Genomic DNA, 22,596 nt, shown 5'->3' with positions numbered 1-22,596 from the left:
CAGTCAGTATACCAACCTGAGTGAGAGTCAACGAGAGAGCTGTGTTGGGGTGAGCGTTGGCAGTCAGTGCCAGTGGAAGTAGCAGTGAGTGAGCCACCAACTGAATAACCTTAGATGCGGTCACAGCCAGCAGCGGCTGGCACCAGGAGCTCATGAAGGCAGAGCAGGTCTTTACGTTTTGGAGCCGGTTGGAAACTTGGTTTGTCGAGAGATTGGTTGGTTGGGGTGGTAGAGTGGTCCAAAATATGTGCTTGGGGAAGTAATTGAAACTTTATCTGCTTATAAACAATTGGAAAATTATATCTACTTATTTCAAGTTATTATTATTGATCCTATCATGTATTCTAACTATATTTAAAACAAATCAGTTTTTATGCAATATTGAATTTGGCAAAATTTCCGACTATCCGAATTAAAAGATTAGCAACAATAAAAAATTGCATAACATTTTTGAGAAATTAACAGATTTCATTATAAATTATAGATGTTTTACTCACTTTCCATCAACTAACAATAAAAAATGATCAAAAAATACCACAGGATTACAATGACATCACTAAAAAACAAATGGTACTATCCAGCAATTACAAAACATGCAAGAAGTAACTTTATTAAAATATTTCAACTGCATCAAAATCCAATGTTACACGTGAATTCCAAAACTACTACATATTAGAAGAACATTGTTGTTAATTTACCAATACAAATTAATAAAACTGAATTGAGAATGATTGCGTTCATTATGTTTTGAAGGATTGAAAAGAAGAATTGTGCCCAACTGTTTTTTTGTAACCTTAACTCCTAGGAAATGTCAGTTTGACAACAAATCCCAAAGTTTGTTTACAGTTGATGTTTATGAAATATGCAGCATTGATTTTTTTGGTAACTTTTCCACTGAAATTCAGAAATAATTTTTAAGAAGCTATAAAAGATTACAGATATTTCAGCATAATTTTGCATAAGGGAAATTTAAAAGTAAAATTTACACTAATTTAACTCAGTTAAGGGGTAACATTCATAAAGCAAGGTGACCCTTGTACCAAATGTGATCTGTCATATTTGTAAAGTGATTTCATAATTCTTAAAAAAATACTTTTTGAGAATATTAAAATAATGATTGATCCCGATTATTCGAGAAAAAATATTTTGTTGAAAAATCCATCTTATTGAAACAATTTCACACGTTTGAATGCGATTTAAAAAAATAGTTTTTTTAGCATGCTACTCGAAAGGACTGAAAAATGTGTTGAAAACCAGATGGTTGACTTTATTTTGGTTTTGATGATTAATAAATTTAAACCAATTGAACAAATGCTTTTTGAACATAACTGTTTGGAAAATTGCATAGAATGATCTATAATTTTTGAATGACAAAAATCATTATTGGTGGTAACTTTTTGGATAAGAATTATAAGTTACCATAAACAGTAAAGAAAACCAGCCATTTTAACAGTTTTTTTCATATTTAAAACCTCAAAAAATAATTATAAATATGTTTGGACCACACTACTCCTATTGGTGGCGTTCACATATGTTTAACCCCCCCTTTTCAATGCCATTCTCTTGGTTGCGCTCTCTGTCTCTCTCAGTGTTGTGTTCCTTGCTGGTGGTGAAGGCCCTCGCTCTCGATCACAAAATTGAACAAAGTGGCCAACTCGCGCCTCATAGCCAAGACCCCGCGAAGAAACACCTTACACAAACGACGACAACGACGCACTTCTGCGTTACTTCTTGGCTTGGCTGCTGGCTTGGCCATCGATATGCTGTTGGAAACACAGATATATATCACCCAGTGTGTTTGCTCCTCTGCTCGTGCATTGTTCACGTGAGTACGCAGCTGAGAGTAGGTAGGGGAAGGTGGGGCAAGACGACCATATGGGGCAAGAGGAACAATCGCTCGAAAGGCCGTAATTTTTACAATTTTGATTATTTCCAGTATGAGGAATTGTTGCTAGCAATGCAATTAACTGATTCTACTACCACATATCCGCCAAAACGACGTACACGCCACGGGGCGTAAGATTTAATTAAGTTTTTCTCTAAACCTTTGTTTTCTTATAATATTTGGAAAGTACAAAATAAGGCTTAGGGTTCGTTTTAAGGCTCATTTTATCAAAATGCTATTTTTCCTAGATCTGTAGTGTCCCTACCAATGACTTGCACCTTTTATAAGGTATGATTTAACTTTTAGTTATTTTTGTTGAGAGTTTAAAAAAACTTGTTCAGGTGGGGCAAGTGTACCATATGGATTTTTAGTATGGAAAAAAATACGAATTGCTACAGCAACATATTTTATTGGGAAAAAATACATAAAAATACTTAAAAACTGATAAACAACCTTTAAAAAAAATTGTCCATGCTAAATATAGTGATATTTTTAAAATTTCCTTTTTTTATCTGAGTAATATTTTTTTCGTAAAAACGATCAATTTTTCAGTAAAATATTAATATTTAATCTAAAAATGAAAGAAACGTTTCAAATACATTCTAATCTGATGTATCTAAGTGATAACAGTTCACTTGTTAGCAAATTGACATGTTGTTACATGAATTGTTCCTCTTGCCCCAACGGGTTGTTCGTCTTGCCCCACTAGTTGAGAAGAACGTACGGAAAATCAAAATTTTTAAAATCAATTTTTTACATTAAAAAACAGGATTTTTTTTTAACTTTTTCTATCAAAGTCTTAGTAAAAACCTGGAATAAGATGATTATGAAAAATCCGACAGATTTTTTAACGTTTTTGATGGGTTATAACGAGCATTTCCTTAGCTTGTTACACTTGCCCCACTTTCTCCTACTACACATACGGAACGTGAAACGCATCGTTGGTCGGTTTGCGTGGCGGAGAGTATGTCGACGTCGTCGTGCTATCTTGTCGCACCCGCCATTTTGACGTTCCGAGAAAAACGCGTTTTAATGTTTGACCTTGAATATTCAAGGTCAAACAGGGTGGGTCTCGTGGCGCAGGGGTAGCGGCTTCGGCTGCCGATCCCGATGATGCTATGAGACGCGGGTTCGATTCCCGCCTTATCCACTGAGCTTCTATCGGATGGTGAAGTAAAACGTCGGTCCCGGTTTCTCCTGTCTCGTCAGAGGCGCTGGAGCAGAAATCCCACGTTAGAGGAAGGCCATGCCCCGGGGGGCGTAGTGCCAATAGTTTCGTTTTTGAATATTCAAAAACGAGAGCACACAATGTAAACAATAACAAACACGTTTTGTTTGGCTCACCATTCTGTGCATTGTCCCAAAGTTTGGTTGAAGTTGGTTGCTGGAGTCCTGAGTTATAATTACAAATGTTTACGGTAGTCTAGCTTGTACGTGCGACAAACGCATCCTGACTTTCCTGGCCTGAAATCCCTTTGGCCTTTTGTCGCACTTACATCAATTTTCATGGAGTGACAAGATAGCACGACAAGATTGAAACTACTTTCATATATAAAGTGACAAAAATTCACGGAGTTTTTTCGGTTTTTGTTGAATATCTCAGGATTGAAATCGAATTTTGGGGATCTGTGAAGGTCAAAAGGTGAGGTATTGTGAGCTGCACAACATGGCGTTCTTAACTCAATTTGGCCCAAAATGCACGTACGACAAGTTAGCACGATGGTGACGATGTGAGAACTTTTCGATTTAGTGGGCCACAGTTGCATCAGGTACTGTTACAATACAGGATGTGGGAGTGGGTGGTGGATCCTGTGGGTGGGAGAAGGAGAGTGGTGGAATTTATGGGTTGGTGCGTACTCAACGTCTTTTTCCGGGTGGATGCATTTATGAGTCAAGTATTTATGATCGGAAAATATATTAAAATGGTTTGAAAATGCTCGAACATAACGAAATAAAATCAATTTCAAAGAGTTGAAAATGACCACTGGGAAAAATGATCAAAAGGGATTAGTGTAACTAACTGCAAATAAACAATTTCAGTAAACGTAACTCCAGGCTGAGAACATTTGAAAAAAAAATCAGTATATGGTAATAATATTTGAATGATAAAGGTGTTTTAAAATGCATTTTACACATACCAGTTGTTTTGAAATCATTTGTTTTCAAAATATCTATGTATTGAAAAGATTTTTTCTAAATATGATTTTAAACGTAGGAAAATGCATTTCAATTTTTTTCAGTTTTTATACCCTCTATTGCCTTTGAAAAACAAAAAACAAAAAACAAAAAACAAAAAACAAAAAAACAAAAAACAAAAAACAAAAAACAAAAAACAAAAAACAAAAAACAAAAAACAAAAAACAAAAAACAAAAAACAAAAAACAAAAAACAAAAAACAAAAAACAAAAAACAAAAAACAAAAAACAAAAAACAAAAAACAAAAAACAAAAAACAAAAAACAAAAAACAAAAAACAAAAAACAAAAAACAAAAAACAAAAAACAAAAAACAAAAAACAAAAAACAAAAAACAAAAAACAAAAAACAAAAAACCAAAAAACAAAAAACAAAAAACAACAAACAAAAAACAAAAAACAAAAAACAAAAAACAAAAAGCAAAAAACAAAAAACAAAAAACAAAAAACAAAAAACAAAAAACAAAAAACAAAAAACAAAAAACAAAAAACAAAAAACAAAAAACAAAAAACAAAAAACAAAAAACAAAAAACAAAAAACAAAAAACAAAAAACAAAAAACAAAAAACAAAAAACAAAAAACAAAAAACAAAAAACAAAAAACAAAAAACAAAAAACAAAAAACAAAAAACAAAAAACAAAAAACAAAAAACAAAAAACAAAAAACAAAAAACAAAAAACAAAAAACAAAAAACAAAAAACAAAAAACAAAAAACAAAAAACGAAAAACAAAAAACAAAAAACAAAAAACAAAAAACAAAAAACAAAAAACAAAAAACAAAAAACAAAAAACAAAAAACAAAAAACAAAAAACAAAAAACAAAAAACAAAAAACAAAAAACAAAAAACAAAAAACAAAAAACAAAAAACAAAAAACAAAAAACAAAAAACAAAAAACAAAAAACCAATTTTGGGCGAGACCTGCGCCACCTGCTCTCAAAATCCTGAAGCGATGTTTTCTCCAAACATTTTCGCGATTTTTCCCTTATATACTTCAACGATAATTAGCGACCCCTTAACCTTAACCGATCTGGCTCAAAATAGGCACAGAATCAAGCCAAATTTTTAATTTGTCTTGTCACCCTAATAGACAGCTGCCAAAATTGTATGAAGACTATGGGTGAACTAATAACACAGAAGCCAATGAACTGAAACTGATGGATTAAAAAATTAAAATAAAAACTTGTTTGACGAAAGCTTTCCATCGCAATCGCAATAATCATAAGCCACTAATGTGACCCACAATCGCCGATGATGCCCTGTTTCATTTGTTCCCCCGTTCTAAATTAAGCTCTACACCTCGTCAGCTGCACCAGTACTGCACCGCCACACCACAATGCACCACATAGGAGCTAGAGAGGCTACAAACACGTTCGCCGCTGCCGCCAAAGTGGTAGAACAAGTTCAAATGAATCCGCGGAGCAAAACAAGAAAACGGCGCGCGCGGAATAAAACCGCAAAATCAAAGTCTCGCGCCTTGTCTCGTCTCCTGAGAGAAGCCAATAAAAAACAGAGGTATACAAAAGCAACAAACAAAAAGAGATCCTAAGATCCGCGCGAGAGAAGAAAAAAAGCGTGCCCAAAAGAGCTTTTTGCAGCAAAACAGTTATTCTCGCTCTCTCGCGGTACACAGCTTCCCTTTGTGGCCACTCTCCGCGAGGGACTCCGAACTTGGCGGCAAACACCCTTCACCGTTTTGCACCGTTTGCTCAGTGCCAGAGTGCCAGTCAGAGTGTGGTAGCAGGCCCAGCACACATTTGCCACCACATCCTAGTCAACCCAGGCGAGATCAAGCTAAGGCTTGGGACAGGATCGAGGGGGAGGTTTACCGTGCTGTGCTGAGAAGTTGCATTATTTTTTCGTCATTTAAATTGGTGTATGAACTACTCTCTAGATTTTGCATTATTTTCGAATTTGAAATTTGTGTTTTTTGAATTGAATGATGTCCGGAATTATTTACCAATGCTGGAAAGCTACATAATTTATTTTTTTTTTGAATTGGTTAAATCTTTTTCTGGTTATGACTTAAAAAAAAAAGTTTTATGGAAAAAAAAATTTATCGACATCAATTGCATTCGAAAAGTGCCTGATCGCTCAAGAGACATTGATATTGGACCTCTGGTTGCTGGAATACAGCGAATAAAAATAAACAAGAAAGTTGAAGTTTTTAAAGCAGTGTTTCTAAACTTTTTTCATTCCATTTCCCCCTTTAATAATTTTCAATAGCCTCTCACCCCACCGTTCCCCCAGCCCACCATGATTTTTAACTTAGTGGTATCAATGCATAATATCATAATTTAATAAATCCAATCGTATTTTCAAAGCAAGAATATGGAAATTATGTAATAAATTAGATTTTTTTAAATTTTTTTTACAGATCTACAAACACAACTTCATTATTTAATTCAAATAACCTATTCGTTGCACTGACAATGTTGAATGAAATGAAAATTTTACAAAAAAATTCATTCAAGTTGAAAGAATGCTAAAACAAATATTTCTTCTAACATTTGATATTCAATACACAGAAAAAATGATGGTAATATTCATCAGGAAATGGTGACAGATTTTGTGTCAAAAAAATGATTAATTTTACACCAGAAAATGATGAATTTGCATCACTTTTTGTTGAATATTCATTAAGTTCATATTTTTACAATTTTTTTTTGTAATATTACTCAAAAAAGAGTAATATTCAACCTACCAAATTTTCAACATTCCAAAATTCAACTTTTTTTTCTGTGTACAGTATTTAGCAAAACCTTACAAAAATTCTCAATGTTCAATTCCCTAAGAAGCAAAACAATTCATTTTAAATAATCTTTATATTTCAAGAACCACTCATGTATGAAACTATGTTGTAGCTTACAGAAGTGAAATGATCGCTCAAAAAGAAAACTTACTTATCAATTTTGAAATTAAATGCTGTAAACTCAAATAAAACTTTATAGAAAATGTGAAAATTTATAAAAAATATTTAAATTGACGTTGACATATTTTTTTTTGCTTACGTGTTTAAATAAATATTATTTATGATACATCCTCATTCCCCCTCAAAAAATGTCAAATTCCAGCCCCAGAGGAGAATTCCTCACCGGTTCAGAAACACAGTTTTAAAGTCTCAGCCAAACAGTGTTTTATACTCTTCTACCACTAATGGTCCTATTTTCAATATAACAAAATTAAACATTTCCAACTCTCTTCGAAAAATCAATTCAATAATTTTGAAATGGTTTCTAACATTTCCAAAGGGCGTAATATTGAATATTTCGACGCTGTCGTGCCATCTTGTCGCATCCGCCTTTCGACGTGCTGAGAAAAACGCGTTTTAATGTTTGACATAGAATAAACAAAAACAACAGGACGCAATGTAAACAATAACAAACACGTTTTGTTTGGCTGACCATTTTGTGCATTGGGACAATGTCGGGACGAAGTTGGTTGCTGGAGTCCTGAGTTATAATTACAAATGTTTACGGTAGTCTAACTTGTACGTGCGTCAAACGCGTTCTGACCTGAAATCCCTTTGGCTAGTTGTCACACTTGCATCAATTTTCAGAAAGTGACAAGATAGCACGACAAGATTGAAACTTCTTTCATATGAAAAGTGACAAAAATGTACGGAGTTTTCTTCGGTTTTTATTTTATTTTATATCTCAGGATTGAAATCGAACTTTGGGAATCTGTGAAGGTGAAAAGGTGAGGCATTGTTAGCCGCACAAAATGTCGTTCTTAACTCAATTTGGCCCAAAATGCACGTACGACAAGTTGGCACGACGGCGACAATTTGACCTTCTTGAAATATTAATCTTGAAATTTTCAAAAAAAAATTCGAAGAGATCAGAAAATTTTACATTTTTTTTAATTTTAACATTAAAAATGAGACCAAAAGTTTCTGAGGCAATTTTACTGGAATTTTTTTCAACTTTTCGAAAAAAATATTTCCAGGAATATCCTTTCAATCATGGACACTATTTAAAAAATCGAAAAACGTATTTTTTCAATTTAAAAAGCTTTAGGTAGCTTTATATTAAAACAGATTACTTTATCGAAAAATCTGTAAGGTACTTTTCGATTGCAAATTTAATTTTACATTAAAACAGAAGTCACACAAATTTTCGGTAATATTTCTATTTTTTTTTTTCAAAAAACACGTATTTTCAAAAATAATAATTAAATTTTTATCCAGACATTTCTAGGGTTCAAAATTTCAGAAATTCAAAATTAGGGATGTTGAGAAAATTATTTTTTTATGCAAAAATGTTAATTAATAAATTGTGACAAAAAAATCCTTGTACCAATTTATTTTATATACTCATCAATATCACAACTTTGCCAAAGACACCAAACCGATCAGATAATTTTTACCCAAGAAACAGATTTTCTAACATTCAAATACTTATTTTGTTTTACCAGCTCTCAAAACTGTATGAAGATTTGTTTGGAAAATCTGATGATCTAAAATGACACCTTTTGACATAGAGAAGAGAAAAAGTTTCATCCAAATAAAAAAGTTCAAAGAAAAGATTTGCTAAAACGTAAAAATAACTCTGATGCACAAAAAATTGGGATTAAGAGGCAGTATTTGTAGATTCTGCTCGGTTTGTTCTAGAGGCACGGTGGGTAAGAAGGGGATTATTATGCAACTTGCATGCACCTCGGAAATTCCTTCTGGAGGTTGTTAGGAGGACTATTTTAAGTCAGAAAAATCGATTCCCAAAATATTCTGTCGGTGAAAACTGATTTTATCTCGATTTGAAGATAAAAAACCTAATATATCGCCTAAAACCTCGAAAATACGTCTAAAATCTTAGTCTAACTCTAGACAAAGAAGTTGATTTTCATCAAGATATCAATTCTTAGTTCCCAAAATATAATCCTGACATAGTACACCTTAAATCTGTCCATTACATGAGTCCCAGCGTCATCAGGAGGTGTAAAATAGTGTTATTTGAAAAAAAATATTTTCAATTTGCTCCGGTAAATCAACTGTCATGTCTGAATTTAAAAACTAATGTTGTAGCATTGTTGTAAACAAAATGAAGAACAATTTTGCAGAATAAAGTATGACATTTTATCTATTTTCAGTAAAGTTATGTCTATTTTAGTGGGGAAATTGCTGCCAATTTTCAAAATTCTTCGATATTTAACTCATTCCTGTTATAAACAACTACTACGATCATACTCAGTAAGATGTAACAAAAACTACTTTTTGGCGTGCATTCAGGGGCTGGTTAAGGTGGGCGTACTGCGCTCAAATCCCAAATATGAGCTTGATTGAACTTAATAGGACCTATGCATTTGAATTTTACATAGGATTTAACTCGTAAAAAACATGTTTTTCAAAAATGTAGATTTTTTAGGCACTTTGGCCACTGAAGCGTTTATTGTCAACATCATTGGCGTGTAGGTCAGATCCTTGCGCATGTTTTGGTATATATAACATTGAAGTTTTGAGCAAAATGGAATGGCGCGTCGCCTATCTTTTCTGCTGATCCGTTTTTTCGAAAAATTTCAAAACTTTGAAGGCCTGAGCTCCAGAGTGCGTCAATTCAATGTTATAAATACCAAAACATGCGCAAGGATCTGGCCTACACGCCAATGATGTTGACAATGAACGCTTCAGAGGCCAAAGTGCCTAAAAAATCTACATTTTTGAAAAACATGTTTTTTACGAGTTGAATCCTATGATAAAATCAAATGCATAGCGACAGCTCCTATTAAGTTCAATCAAGCTCATATTTGGGATTTGGACTCAGTATGCCCACCGTAACCAGCCCCTGAATGCCCGCCAAAATGTAATTTTTGTTACATCCTACTGAGTATGATCATAGTAGCTGTTTATAACAGGAATTGATTAAATATCGAAGAATTTTGAAAATTGGCAGCAACTTTCCCACTAAAATAGACATAAAAAAAATCAAAATCAAATTATTCGCTCTACAGCTTTGCCTTGGCGTTCTCGATTGCGAGATTCCTACTCGAAACTAGGTGTCCGAAGGCTTGATTGTTGAGGCAATTGCAAAGCTCTTTTTACACCTTAGCTTCCATCCACCCCGGGATTCTAACTGACGACCTTTGGATTGCGAGTCCAACTGCCTACCAGCGAATCCACCGAGGCAGGACCCAGGGAGACGACTCCTACACCTGGACTGAACTAACGACCTAACACCTCTAGGTTAGACCGGGGCCAACATTTACTTCCCCATCCGACGGAAGGCGTGATCAGACAAATCTCGTCACAAAATTTGCCACCGGGACCTTCTGGGATCGAACCCAGGCCGACTGGGTGAGTGGCAACCACGCTTACCTCTACACCACGGTCCCGGCAAGACATAACATTACCGAAAATGGATAAAATGTCATACTTTTGCCTTCCTCACTGAGGTAAGGCTATAATCCTGCTCTAAAAATGAACTTCGTATAAAAACGTCGTAGACCCACCTTCATGTATACATATCGACTCAGAATCGAAAACTGAACAAATGTCTGTGTGTATGTGTGTGTGTATGTGTGTGTGTATGTGTGTGTGTATGTGTGTGTGTATGTATGTATGTGACCAACAAACTAGCTCATGTTTCTCGGCACTGGCTGAACCGATTTGACCCGAACTTGTTGCATTCGACTTGGTTTAGGGTCCCATAGATCGAGTTTTATACAGATTGAAGTTTCGATAAGTAGTTCAAAAGTTATGTATAAAAATGTGTTTTCACATATATTTGGATCTCACTTAACTGTATGTAAACTATGTCCGGGTCCATCATCCGTCCCATCGTTGGTTAGGTTATCAAAAGACCTTTCCAACGAGTCCAAAACATTGAAGATCTGGCAACCCTGTCTCGAGATATGGCCACTTAAATGATATTGATGTACTTTTTTGAAGCCGGATCTCACTTAAATGTATGTAAACTATGTCCGGCTCCACCATCCGACCTATTGTTGGTTAGGTTATCAAAAGAACTTTCCAACGAGTCCAAAACATTGAAGATCTGGCAACCCTGTCTCGAGATATGGCCACTTAAGTGATATTGATGTACTTTTTTGAAGCCGGATCTCACTTAAATATATGTAAACTATGTACGGATCCACCATCCGACCTATTGTTGGTTAGGTTATCAAAAGAACTTTCCAACGAGTCCAAAACATTGAAGATCTGGCAACCCTGTCTCGAGATATGGCCACTTAAATGATATTGATGTACTTTTTTGAAGCCGGATCTTACTTAAATGTATGTAAACTATGTCCGGATCCATCATCCGACCTATTGTTGGTTAGGTTATAAAAAGACCTTTCCAACGAGTCCAAAACATTGAAGATCTGGCAACCCTGTCTCGAGATATGGCCACTTAAATGATATTGATGTACTTTTTTGAAGCCGGATCTCACTTAAATGTATGTAAACTATGTCCGGCTCCACCATCCGACCTATTGTTGGTTAGGTTATCAAAAGAACTTTCCAACGAGTCCAAAACATTGAAGATCTGGCAACCCTGTCTCGAGATATGGCCACTTAAGTGATATTGATGTACTTTTTTGAAGCCGGATCTCAATTAAATGTATGTAAACTATGTACGGATCCACCATCCGACCCATTGTTGGTTAGGTTATCAAAAGACCTTTCCAACGAGTGCAAAACATTGAAGATCTGGCAACCCTGTCTCGAGATATGGCCACTTAAGTAATATTGATGTACTTTTTTGAAGCCGGATCTCACTTAAATGTATGTAAACTATGTCCGGCTCCACTATCCGACCCAACGTTGGTTAGGTTATCAAAAGACCTTTCCAACAAGTGCAAAACATTGAAGATCTGGCAACCCTGTCTCGAGATATGGCCACTTAAGTGATATTGATGTACTTTTTTGAAGCCGGATCTCACTTAAATATATGTAAACTATGTACGGATCCACCATCCGACCTATTGTTGGTTAGGTTATCAAAAGAACTTTCCAACGAGTCCAAAACATTGAAGATCTGGCAACCCTGTCTCGAGATATGGCCACTTAAATGATATTGATGTACTTTTTTGAAGCCGGATCTCAATTAAATGTATGTAAACTATGTACGGATCCACCATCCGACCCATTGTTGGTTAGGTTATCAAAAGACCTTTCCAACGAGTCCAAAACATTGAAGATCTGGCAACCCTGTCTCGAGATATGGCCACTTAAATGATATTGATGTACTTTTTTGAAGCCGGATCTCACTTAAATGTATGTAAACTATGTCCGGCTCCACCATCCGACCTATTGTTGGTTAGGTTATCAAAAGAACTTTCCAACGAGTCCAAAACATTGAAGATCTGGCAACCCTGTCTCGAGATATGGCCACTTAAGTGATATTGATGTACTTTTTTGAAGCCGGATCTCACTTAAATATATGTAAACTATGTACGGATCCACCATCCGACCTATTGTTGGTTAGGTTATCAAAAGAACTTTCCAACGAGTCCAAAACATTGAAGATCTGGCAACCCTGTCTCGAGATATGGCCACTTAAATGATATTGATGTACTTTTTTGAAGCCGGATCTTACTTAAATGTATGTAAACTATGTCCGGATCCATCATCCGACCTATTGTTGGTTAGGTTATAAAAAGACCTTTCCAACGAGTCCAAAACATTGAAGATCTGGCAACCCTGTCTCGAGATATGGCCACTTAAATGATATTGATGTACTTTTTTGAAGCCGGATCTCACTTAAATGTATGTAAACTATGTCCGGCTCCACCATCCGACCTATTGTTGGTTAGGTTATCAAAAGAACTTTCCAACGAGTCCAAAACATTGAAGATCTGGCAACCCTGTCTCGAGATATGGCCACTTAAGTGATATTGATGTACTTTTTTGAAGCCGGATCTCAATTAAATGTATGTAAACTATGTACGGATCCACCATCCGACCCATTGTTGGTTAGGTTATCAAAAGACCTTTCCAACGAGTGCAAAACATTGAAGATCTGGCAACCCTGTCTCGAGATATGGCCACTTAAGTAATATTGATGTACTTTTTTGAAGCCGGATCTCACTTAAATGTATGTAAACTATGTCCGGCTCCACTATCCGACCCAACGTTGGTTAGGTTATCAAAAGACCTTTCCAACAAGTGCAAAACATTGAAGATCTGGCAACCCTGTCTCGAGATATGGCCACTTATGTGATATCGATGTAAATAAAAATAGATGAAATTTGTGTACAGCCACTGTTGTGAGGAAGGCTCCAACCACATAGGTGGATTAAGTTAGTTTTTTCTGCAAAATTGTTCTTCATTTTGTTTGCAACAATGCTACAACATTAGTTTTCGAATTCAGACATGACAGTTGATTTACCAGAGCAAATTGAAAATATTTTTTTTTTAAATAACACTATTTTACACCTCCTGATGACGCTGGGACTCATGTAATGGACCGATTTAAGGTGTACTATGTCAGGATTATATTTTGGGAACTAAGAATTGATATATTGATGAAAATTAACTTCTTTGTCCAGAGTTAGACCGAGATTTTAGACGTATTTTTGAGATTTTAGGTGATATATTAGGCTTTTTATCTTCAAATCGAGATAAAATCAGTTTTCACCGACAGAATATTTTGGGAATCGGTTTTTCTGACTCAGAATAGTCCCCCCAACAAACCCCAGAAGGAATTTCCGAGGTGCATGCAAGTTGCATAATAATCCCCTTCTTACCCACCGTGAGAGGTCGTATCGAGGTGCTCCGATTTGGATGAAACTTTCAGCGTTTGTTTGTCTATGCATGAGATGAACTCCTGTCAAATATGAGCCCTCTACGACAAAGGGAAGTGGGGTAAAACGGGCATTGAAGTTTGAGGTCCAAAACACATGAAAAATCATAAAATTGCTCGCATTTCCGTAAAACTTCATCAATTCCAACTCTCTTAGATGCATTCAAAAGGTCTTTTGAAGCCCTTCAAAATGTGCTATAGACATCCAGGATTGGTTTATTTTTTTCTCATAGCTTTTGCAAATTACTGTTAAAAATGGATTTTTTTAAAACCTTAATAACTTTTGGCAACAGCCTCCAACACCCATACTCCCATAGGTCAAAAGTTAGGGAATTTCATGGACTATAAGCCTACGGTATTAACTTTTTGGCCAATCGCAGTTTTTCTCATAGTTTTACGATTTTTCTAGAACAAACATTTTACAACGTTAGTTTTTGCCCTGTAGGCCAAGAAGACGGCACTTTTTGGTCTCAATTTTCGGTCATATTCGGAATCCTCGGTCAATTTCACGTAAGTTAGAAGTATTAGAGTTGTAATTTTGATTTAAAAAATAATTTAAAAAAAACATTTTTGAAAAAAGAAATAGATCTTATTTACCCTATGATCAATACGTCAAATGCTGTATCAAGTAGGCGAAAACTTGTTTTACCCCTAATCCGACAAAATTCTAAATAATATTTTAATTAATTCTAAATGGCATTTTTTTCAATAAAATTCAAAATTCCAACACCTCAATCTAATGTAAAATTTTCTGAGGATTCCGAATATGACAAAATTGAGACCAAAAAGTGCCGCTATGGAGGCCTACAGGGCAAAAACTAACGTTGTAAAATGTTTGTTCTAGAAAAATCGTAAAACTATGAGAAAAACTGCGATTGACCAAAAAGTTATTTCCGTAGGCTTATAGTCCATGAAATTCCCTAACTTTTGACCTATGGGAGTATGGGTGTTGGAGGCTGTTGCCAAAAGTTATTAAGATTTTAAAAAAATCCATTTTCAACAGTCATTTGCAAAAACTATGAGAAAAAAATAAACCAATCCTGGATGTCTATAGCACATTTTGAAGGGCTTCAAAAGACCTTTCGAATGCATCTAAAAGAGTTGGAATTGATGAAGTTTTACGAAAATGCGAGCAATTTTAAGATTTTTCATGCTTTTTGGACCTCAAACTTCAATGCCCGTTTTACCCCACTTCCCTTTGTCGTAGAGGGCTCATATTTGGCATGAGTTCACCTCATGTATAGACAAACAAACCCTGAAAGTTTCATCCAAATCGGAGCACCTCGATACGACCTGTTTCACATCGGTGAAAAACTCGCTCTTAAGTTGATTTCCCGATTTCAAGCATAATTTTCCAAATTTGGATAAAAAATTATCTGGAAATGCAGAGCCGGAAACGTTAAATCTCCAGAAGCAAAAGTAATAGTCGTGGTTTTAAATGTAAATGTAAATGTAAATGTAAATGTAAATGTAAATGTAAATGTAAATGTAAATGTAAATGTAAATGTAAATGTAAATGTAAATGTAAATGTAAATGTAAATGTAAATGTAAATGTAAATGTAAATGTAAATGTAAATGTAAATGTAAATGTAAATGTAAATGTAAATGTAAATGTAAATGTAAATGTAAATGTAAATGTAAATGTAAATGTAAATGTAAATGTAAATGTAAATGTAAATGTAAATGTAAATGTAAATGTAAATGTAAATGTAAATGTAAATGTAAATGTAAATGTAAATGTAAATGTAAATGTAAATGTAAATGTAAATGTAAATGTAAATGTAAATGTAAATGTAAATGTAAATGTAAATGTAAATGTAAATGTAAATGTAAATGTAAATGTAAATGTAAATGTAAATGTAAATGTAAATGTAAATGTAAATGTAAATGTAAATGTAAATGTAAATGTAAATGTAAATGTAAATGTAAATGTAAATGTAAATGTAAATGTAAATGTAAATGTAAATGTAAATGTAAATGTAAATGTAAATGTAAATGTAAATGTAAATGTAAATGTAAATGTAAATGTAAATGTAAATGTAAATGTAAATGTAAATGTAAATGTAAATGTAAATGTAAATGTAAATGTAAATGTAAATGTAAATGTAAATGTAAATGTAAATGTAAATGTAAATGTAAATGTAAATGTAAATGTAAATGTAAATGTAAATGTAAATGTAAATGTAAATGTAAATGTAAATGTAAATGTAAATGTAAATGTAAATGTAAATGTAAATGTAAATGTAAATGTAAATGTAAATGTAAATGTAAATGTAAATGTAAATGTAAATGTAAATGTAAATGTAAATGTAAATGTAAATGTAAATGTAAATGTAAATGTAAATGTAAATGTAAATGTAAATGTAAATGTAAATGTAAATGTAAATGTAAATGTAAATGTAAATGTAAATGTAAATGTAAATGTAAATGTAAATGTAAATGTAAATGTAAATGTAAATGTAAATGTAAATGTAAATAATTTTTCAGGTAAATAATACAATTAATCCAAACATTTCCATGTAAATCAATGTATTTCAAAAGTTCGAATCAATCCAAACCCTCCTCCACCACACAGTACTATTGCTACTACTACAACTCGACGCGGCGACCCGCCGTAGCGGGTGGGTGTGTACCCTTCTATAATAGTTGGTACCCCCTTCACCGTCGTCGGGGTCTTACCTCCCATCAACATCCCCTCCCATCCCCATCATTCAGACCCCACAGTCTAAGACCAAGCCGAGAGAGCCACCAAACTCCCAAGAGAGCGCGCGCACTCGTCTACTCACGGTTTGAAGTTCTGCAACTCCACCGGCCACAAAGTGAATGCTGGGGCTCAAACCACGCTCATGCTCATGATGCTTTTGCGCTTATGTTGATGCTCCGGCGTGGAGTCGCGGAGCGGCAACAGCTTGTTGCTTGTTTATTATGAATTTCATTTTCAGTATTGAGCTGTCCCGCGTGACGGCAGGACGTGTTGACGACCTCTGAAAGCGATTCTCTACGCGAGCAGCCTTCACAATCCTTTCCTTTTTTTATTTCTAACGCTTCTATTGGGACCTGTTGATCCTTGGTAATGCTTTGGACGTCGTTGGAAATCTTGTTCCGGGTGTACCTGGCGTAGTTGTGAAGTTCTACGACATTCAGCGAATTCCGGTTCGCGGGACCGGTTCCGCTCGCGCGTCAGCTGTTTTGTCCCCGAAGACCTAGATATTGCACGCACCGTCGCCGCAACCAGTAGTGTACCTGAGAACCCGCCCAAGTGCCCAAGTGTGTAGTGTGCTCGTTAGTTGCGGGGTCTACGGTATTGAACCGCAGCTCTTGAAGTGTCTCGAAGCCGGTTTCCAGCCTGCAGTGTGGAATGTAAACAAAGCGGTTTCGCGCACAGATTCCACCAAAGGGTGGACCAGTAGACCTACACCGTGAATCGCTCGGTGGTGGTAGAACTGCAGTGTCACCAGCTGTCCGAGCGGGTCTACAACCAACGAACCCTTGGCGGTACGTTCCGGTGCAGACCTCCAGCAACCGCACCGTGTACTCCGCGGTCCTCTATGGATTCTGATTACTGTTATTATCGTTTCAATTAGATCAATTTGCGCCAACTTCTGGGTGTATTGTGTTGTGAACCAGTCAAGAGTTGGTCCAGCAGCAGCTGCTGCTGCAGCAGTGTAACAGATTGGTCCAAACGCGGGGTGTCGGCTGGGGCCAACCTACACGACGATCAGACCGACCAATGTGGATGCATAATTGGAAAATTGGTGTTTGTGGTACAAGTATGTTTACCTAAAAACCATTACAAGCTGTGCTGAGAAAATCTTGGAACAATTCCGTACTAGCTAGTGGATCGCGCGAGGTCGCCGCGCGTAACCCGCGCCGTCTGGCCCTTTGGCAAAGCAGGGTGTTTGCGGATACCTTGGAACCGGCCAAGGTGAGGTGCTCCGTCTGAAGTGTAGTGTGCCGGCTAATAACAATCATAGCGCACAGGTCGGTCAATCGATGTCTGGCTCGGTAGACTGCTGCTGCCCTTAAGCGTGGAATATAGTGCTACTGCGTTGAACCCTTGGCCGGAAGGGGAAAGTTGGTGTTGTTATAGAACCTGCTGAACTTGGTGTGTGCCGTATTGAGGCAAATGTTTTTCGTGATAAGTAGTGCAGCGTGCGTGACCGCCGGTGTTAAATGCCGGCCGCTTTGAGTTTGTTTTGGCGCGGAAAACTGTGAAGATCTTTGCCAGGTGTTGGCGTACGCATGCGTGTTTTCGTGCAGCAAAGAATGAGAAGGATGAGCATGTGGGCAGTGAGCTGTGAACTTTTGTAGAACTGCTGAAGTTTTTGATAAAAATGTTTCATTTTAAAGGTAAGGATCGTTTATTAAAAGCAATGATTCAATTGAATGTTTTCAAACAAGTACAATTCAAGCTGAATTGTTTTACGTGCATTGAAAGTTATTGTGCAGTGGTTTTAAAATGGCTACGAAGTCATTTGTAGGAAAACAAAATTACAACATTTCCTTCGACAATCAATTGAATGGTTATAATGCATTGAAACCCCAAAAAGCACGAAAATTTTAGGCTAATCCAGAAAATTATGATTTAACTTTAACCCTTTCAGGCCTGACGGTTCATATTGACCTAAAAAATCAAAACTTTCGCATGGTCATTAAAATCGGTTTCACATCATTACCTGAACAGATTTTTTTTGAAATTCAGGCTAAAAATAAATTAGTTGTACATAAGTTTTTCATTAATGCAATACATGCTTGCTGCAGCAAAATTGTTTTTTTATTTATATAGAGTGAAATGTGTATAAAGTATAATTTTGTTGACTTTAGAAAGCCTTATTTTTGATAATATATAGTATTTAAAATACTTCTTTAAAGAAAGGTAAATCCATCATTTTGAAATTTTGAAGATACGGCCTTATTTAAGGAAAAAAAGATAGAATGAAGTTTTACCTAAAACTATTTTTTTCTGAATATATCTTGGATCCAATTTAAGCACTTTTATTAAACATTTGGTTTTTTCCCATAAATCCATTTTTTTTTTGTTTATACGGGACCATCCATAAACCATGTAGACTCATTTTTGAAAATCTCAGCCCCTCCTCCCAGTGCCTACTTGTTTATGGATGACACCTTAATGGTTTAGTTTTTAAAATCTTTAGAAATGATAAATTATGATTTCAAGTGTACTGGCCCTAACAAATAATTAAGTGTTAAGAGTTAGATTAAGTTTATTTTCCTTATCTTATGTAAAATATTAGTTGTTGTGGCAAATTTTGAGATTGACAAATGGTTGAAATGGTGCAGGATTTTCAGAGCGTAAAATTTCCCGTCACAGGAAAAAAAACCATGGAATCTCCGGGATTTCCCGTTTCCAGGGAAATTTGCAATTTTCCTGCACAAAAAAAAAAGTTGAATTTTGGAATGTTGAAAATTTGGAAGGTTGAATATAACCTCTTTTTTGAGTAATATTACATAAAAAATATGTAAAAATGTAAACCTGTTGAATATTCATCAAAAACTGATGAAAATTCATCATATTCTGGGGAAAAATTAATCATTTTTTTTGCCACAATATCTGTCACCATTTCCTGATGAATATTACCATCATTTTTTTTCTGTGTGGGAGTTCCCGAAACTAATGTGAAATTTTACATTTTCTTAGCTTTTTGGCAACAACCCTCTACAACCTTACCCCGCCTTTAGACGGGCTTCGATCAAAAAGATCTCCTAAAATCAATTTTCCAACCGATTTTTGATCTTTAAAAAGCATTGTAAAGAAACACTCTTAAAATTTTAGAAAAAAAAAATCAGGGTTGGAAGTTTTATTTGTTTTATGTGATTTTGCCAATGTTTTTAAAAATGTCATTTTTTTAGGGGTCAACTTTGGCTGTGTTTTTTACTAAAATTTCCTATATTTTGAGTAAAAAGAAGTATGCAGTAATTTTTGTAGTGTTCCAGACTATGCCTCTACGCATTTTTTTTGCAAATTAAATTATGATGGTGCCATTCTATAGCAGAAAATGTAAAAAAAATGAAAAAAATGAAAAAGTGCTTTTTTGTTGAACAAAAGTTGCTGAAAATGACCTCCTGAACAAGAGAAAAATAAATATTTTCGAAAAAAAATTTGGGCAGTAGAGGGTTAAAAATGTATTGAAACACAAAATAAAGTTTTTCTTTTATTCAATTTCGATGTAATCAGCTAGCTCGTTTAAAAATTTCATTTCAATTTATTCTAGTTTAAAACTACTTTTTATGCTCTGAAAACAACTTTGACCGATATTACCGACCAAATTACCGAATCACTTTGACCGAAAACCATGTAAAACAGTGTTTACTATTACATCGTATTACATGAAAGGTGCCCGAAGAATGCAAAAAATATATTTCATATAATTGCTCAAAATATTTAAAATGTTGGGTTTTGATTCTATATATAAAAGTGTATAATGTTTAAAAACACGAGAAGTTAGATTTTTAACCCTCTACAACTCAACCACGCCTCTAGGCGAGCTTCAATCTAAAATGAGCATGAGCATGGTTGACTGCCAATGAGCTGCTACTCCGATATTGACAGATCAGCTGAAGTTAAGCAATGAATCAAAAATGATCAGTGGGAGCCAACCATCCGTTCACTGTTTAACCTCTGAAGATCCCTACTTTATTAGTCAATACCGGCGCCCTCCCAAGAAGCCTGCAGTTCAACGAAAGGGAGGAATGTTAGTCCGATAGTTGAAGTTGCAGACTCATCAAGCACATAGTTTTCCGCTATATACTTGTTGATACCGCTTGAGACCGTTGAATCCACAGCATCTCCTTCAAGCATCACGTGATTATTATTTTTTTGTTTTGTTGTTTGATAGTTTTGGTCACCGAGAATTTTTGTTTTTTTGGGTTAGTAGGATAAGGTATTGGCTTTTCGACGCCTCCCGAGCTACGATGCTATGGGGAGGACTTTCATAACAGACCCGTCGGCGAGCCTTCCGAGCAACGATGCTATGGGAAGGTCTTTCTGGTTAACACACAAAGTCACTCACACACAATTATTTCACTCCACTATTAATTAATCCAAAATGTCAGTGCGTCTTTCGATCATTATATAGAAATGGCTTTTTCACCATTAAAAATAAAACTTTATTCAAAACATTATACACAATTTACCCGACGCCGTGCCTTCCGATCAACGATGATATAGGAAGGGCTTTGAAAATGACAAAACAATTAATTAAGATCTCAAAAAAAATCACAAAAAAAAACACAAAAAAAAACACCAATTACTCAACGAAAATTACGCTCAAGACACAAATAATTCAGTAAGTCATGCTATTATTCGATCACCACAATCACTCACCCCTAACGAACAGCGACACAAAAGCACTCAAAAAAAATAACCTGCATAATAGCGTGGTTCACGTTTCTATGAAAAAGACAAAAGTTGTTATTTTGTCTTGCATCAACCGGAATTTCGTTCTTTTATGTCCCCAGAAGCACTCCTGAAAATTTGAGTCCATTTGGTAAGGTCTAGGAGCTCCAGTTTTAATTTGAAATTTATATGGGATTTTGATTTATTTTCCATGGGAAACTATCTTTTTTAACATTGTATTAGGATTTTTTTTTTATAAATCGATGAAATGACTTGATTCTTATAGTAGGAGATAGGTTTTGAACTGGGGAACAACTTTGTAGAACATACCAACATGCTAGGAAGTGACCCTTTAAAGATACAGATACTTTTAGATGGTGGCTGGCCCCTTCAAAAGCCATCATCTAAAAGTATCTGTATCTTTAAAGGGTCACTTCCTAGCATGTTGGTATGTTCTACAAAGTTGTTCCCCAGTTCGAAACCTATCTCCTACTATAAGAATCAAGTCATTTCATCGATTTATAAAAAAAAATCCTAATACAATGTAAAAGAAGATAGTTTCCCATGGAAAATAAATCAAAATCCCATATAAATTTCAAATTAAAACTGGAGCTCCTAGACCTTACCAAATGGACTCAAATTTTCAAGAGTGCTTCTGGGGACATAAAAGAACGAAATTCCGGTTGATGCAAGACAAAATAACAACTTTTGTCTTTTTCATAGAAACGTGAACCACGCTACTGCATAATCACGATTTCGCGTCCCCACTTTCAGCGCACCAATGATGCTATTCTAGGCGAGCTTCAATCTAAAATCGCCAAAAATTACTTTTTCATCAAATTTTTGAAATTTAAAAAGCATTGGAAAGAAGAACTCGTCAAATTTAAGAAAATTCAAATGTTGGAAGTGTGACTTGGTTCATGTGACTTTGTCAATGTTTTAAATATGTTTTTTTTTGCTTTGTTTTTTACTAACTTTTTTCTACATTATGTGAATATTAATAGGTAGTAATTTTTGTAGTGTACCAGACTATTTTTATAATTTAAATGATAATGTTGTCGTTCTATAGTAGAAAATTAAAAAAAAAACATACACTCATTTTAAAAAGTGACTGTAAAAACATGACAAAGACTAGAAAGGCAAAGGGAAATGATAGGAGGTGGTAGAGTAAGCCAAATACTATCAGAAACAAATATAAAATAAACAAGATAACTGCAAATTAAAATACTAAAAATTAAACAAGAAAAATATAAAACAAGAGAAGTTTAGTTTTTCGTAGAACAAAAGTAGCTCTAAATGACCACCTGAACACGTTCTCTCAAACTGGTCACAGAGGCAAGTTGAAAAGCAATTTTATGGTTGTGAAGCATGGATTCATTTTACTCATTGCCCAATCACGTGGAAAAAATAAATAATACCT

The 22,596-nt window shown here is 35.0% G+C and overlaps 1 protein-coding gene across 1 annotated transcript in view; it reads left to right on the top strand.

The window, feature by feature from the left end:
* The first annotated feature begins 16,793 nt into the window (after positions 1-16,793).
* LOC120416221 (Krueppel-like factor 8) overlaps positions 16,794-22,596 on the top strand; it is a 292,926-nt gene continuing 287,123 nt past the window's right edge. Inside the window, exon 1 of the mRNA XM_039577920.2 lies at positions 16,794-18,169. The gene's annotated coding sequence lies outside the window, so the exon portion shown is untranslated. The remainder of the gene's footprint in view (positions 18,170-22,596) is intronic.

This window comes from Culex pipiens, chromosome 2 (genome assembly GCF_016801865.2).
Source record: "Culex pipiens pallens isolate TS chromosome 2, TS_CPP_V2, whole genome shotgun sequence".
Taxonomy (NCBI): Eukaryota; Metazoa; Arthropoda; class Insecta; order Diptera; family Culicidae; genus Culex; species Culex pipiens.
This window is presented reverse-complemented; position numbering and strand designations above follow the sequence as displayed.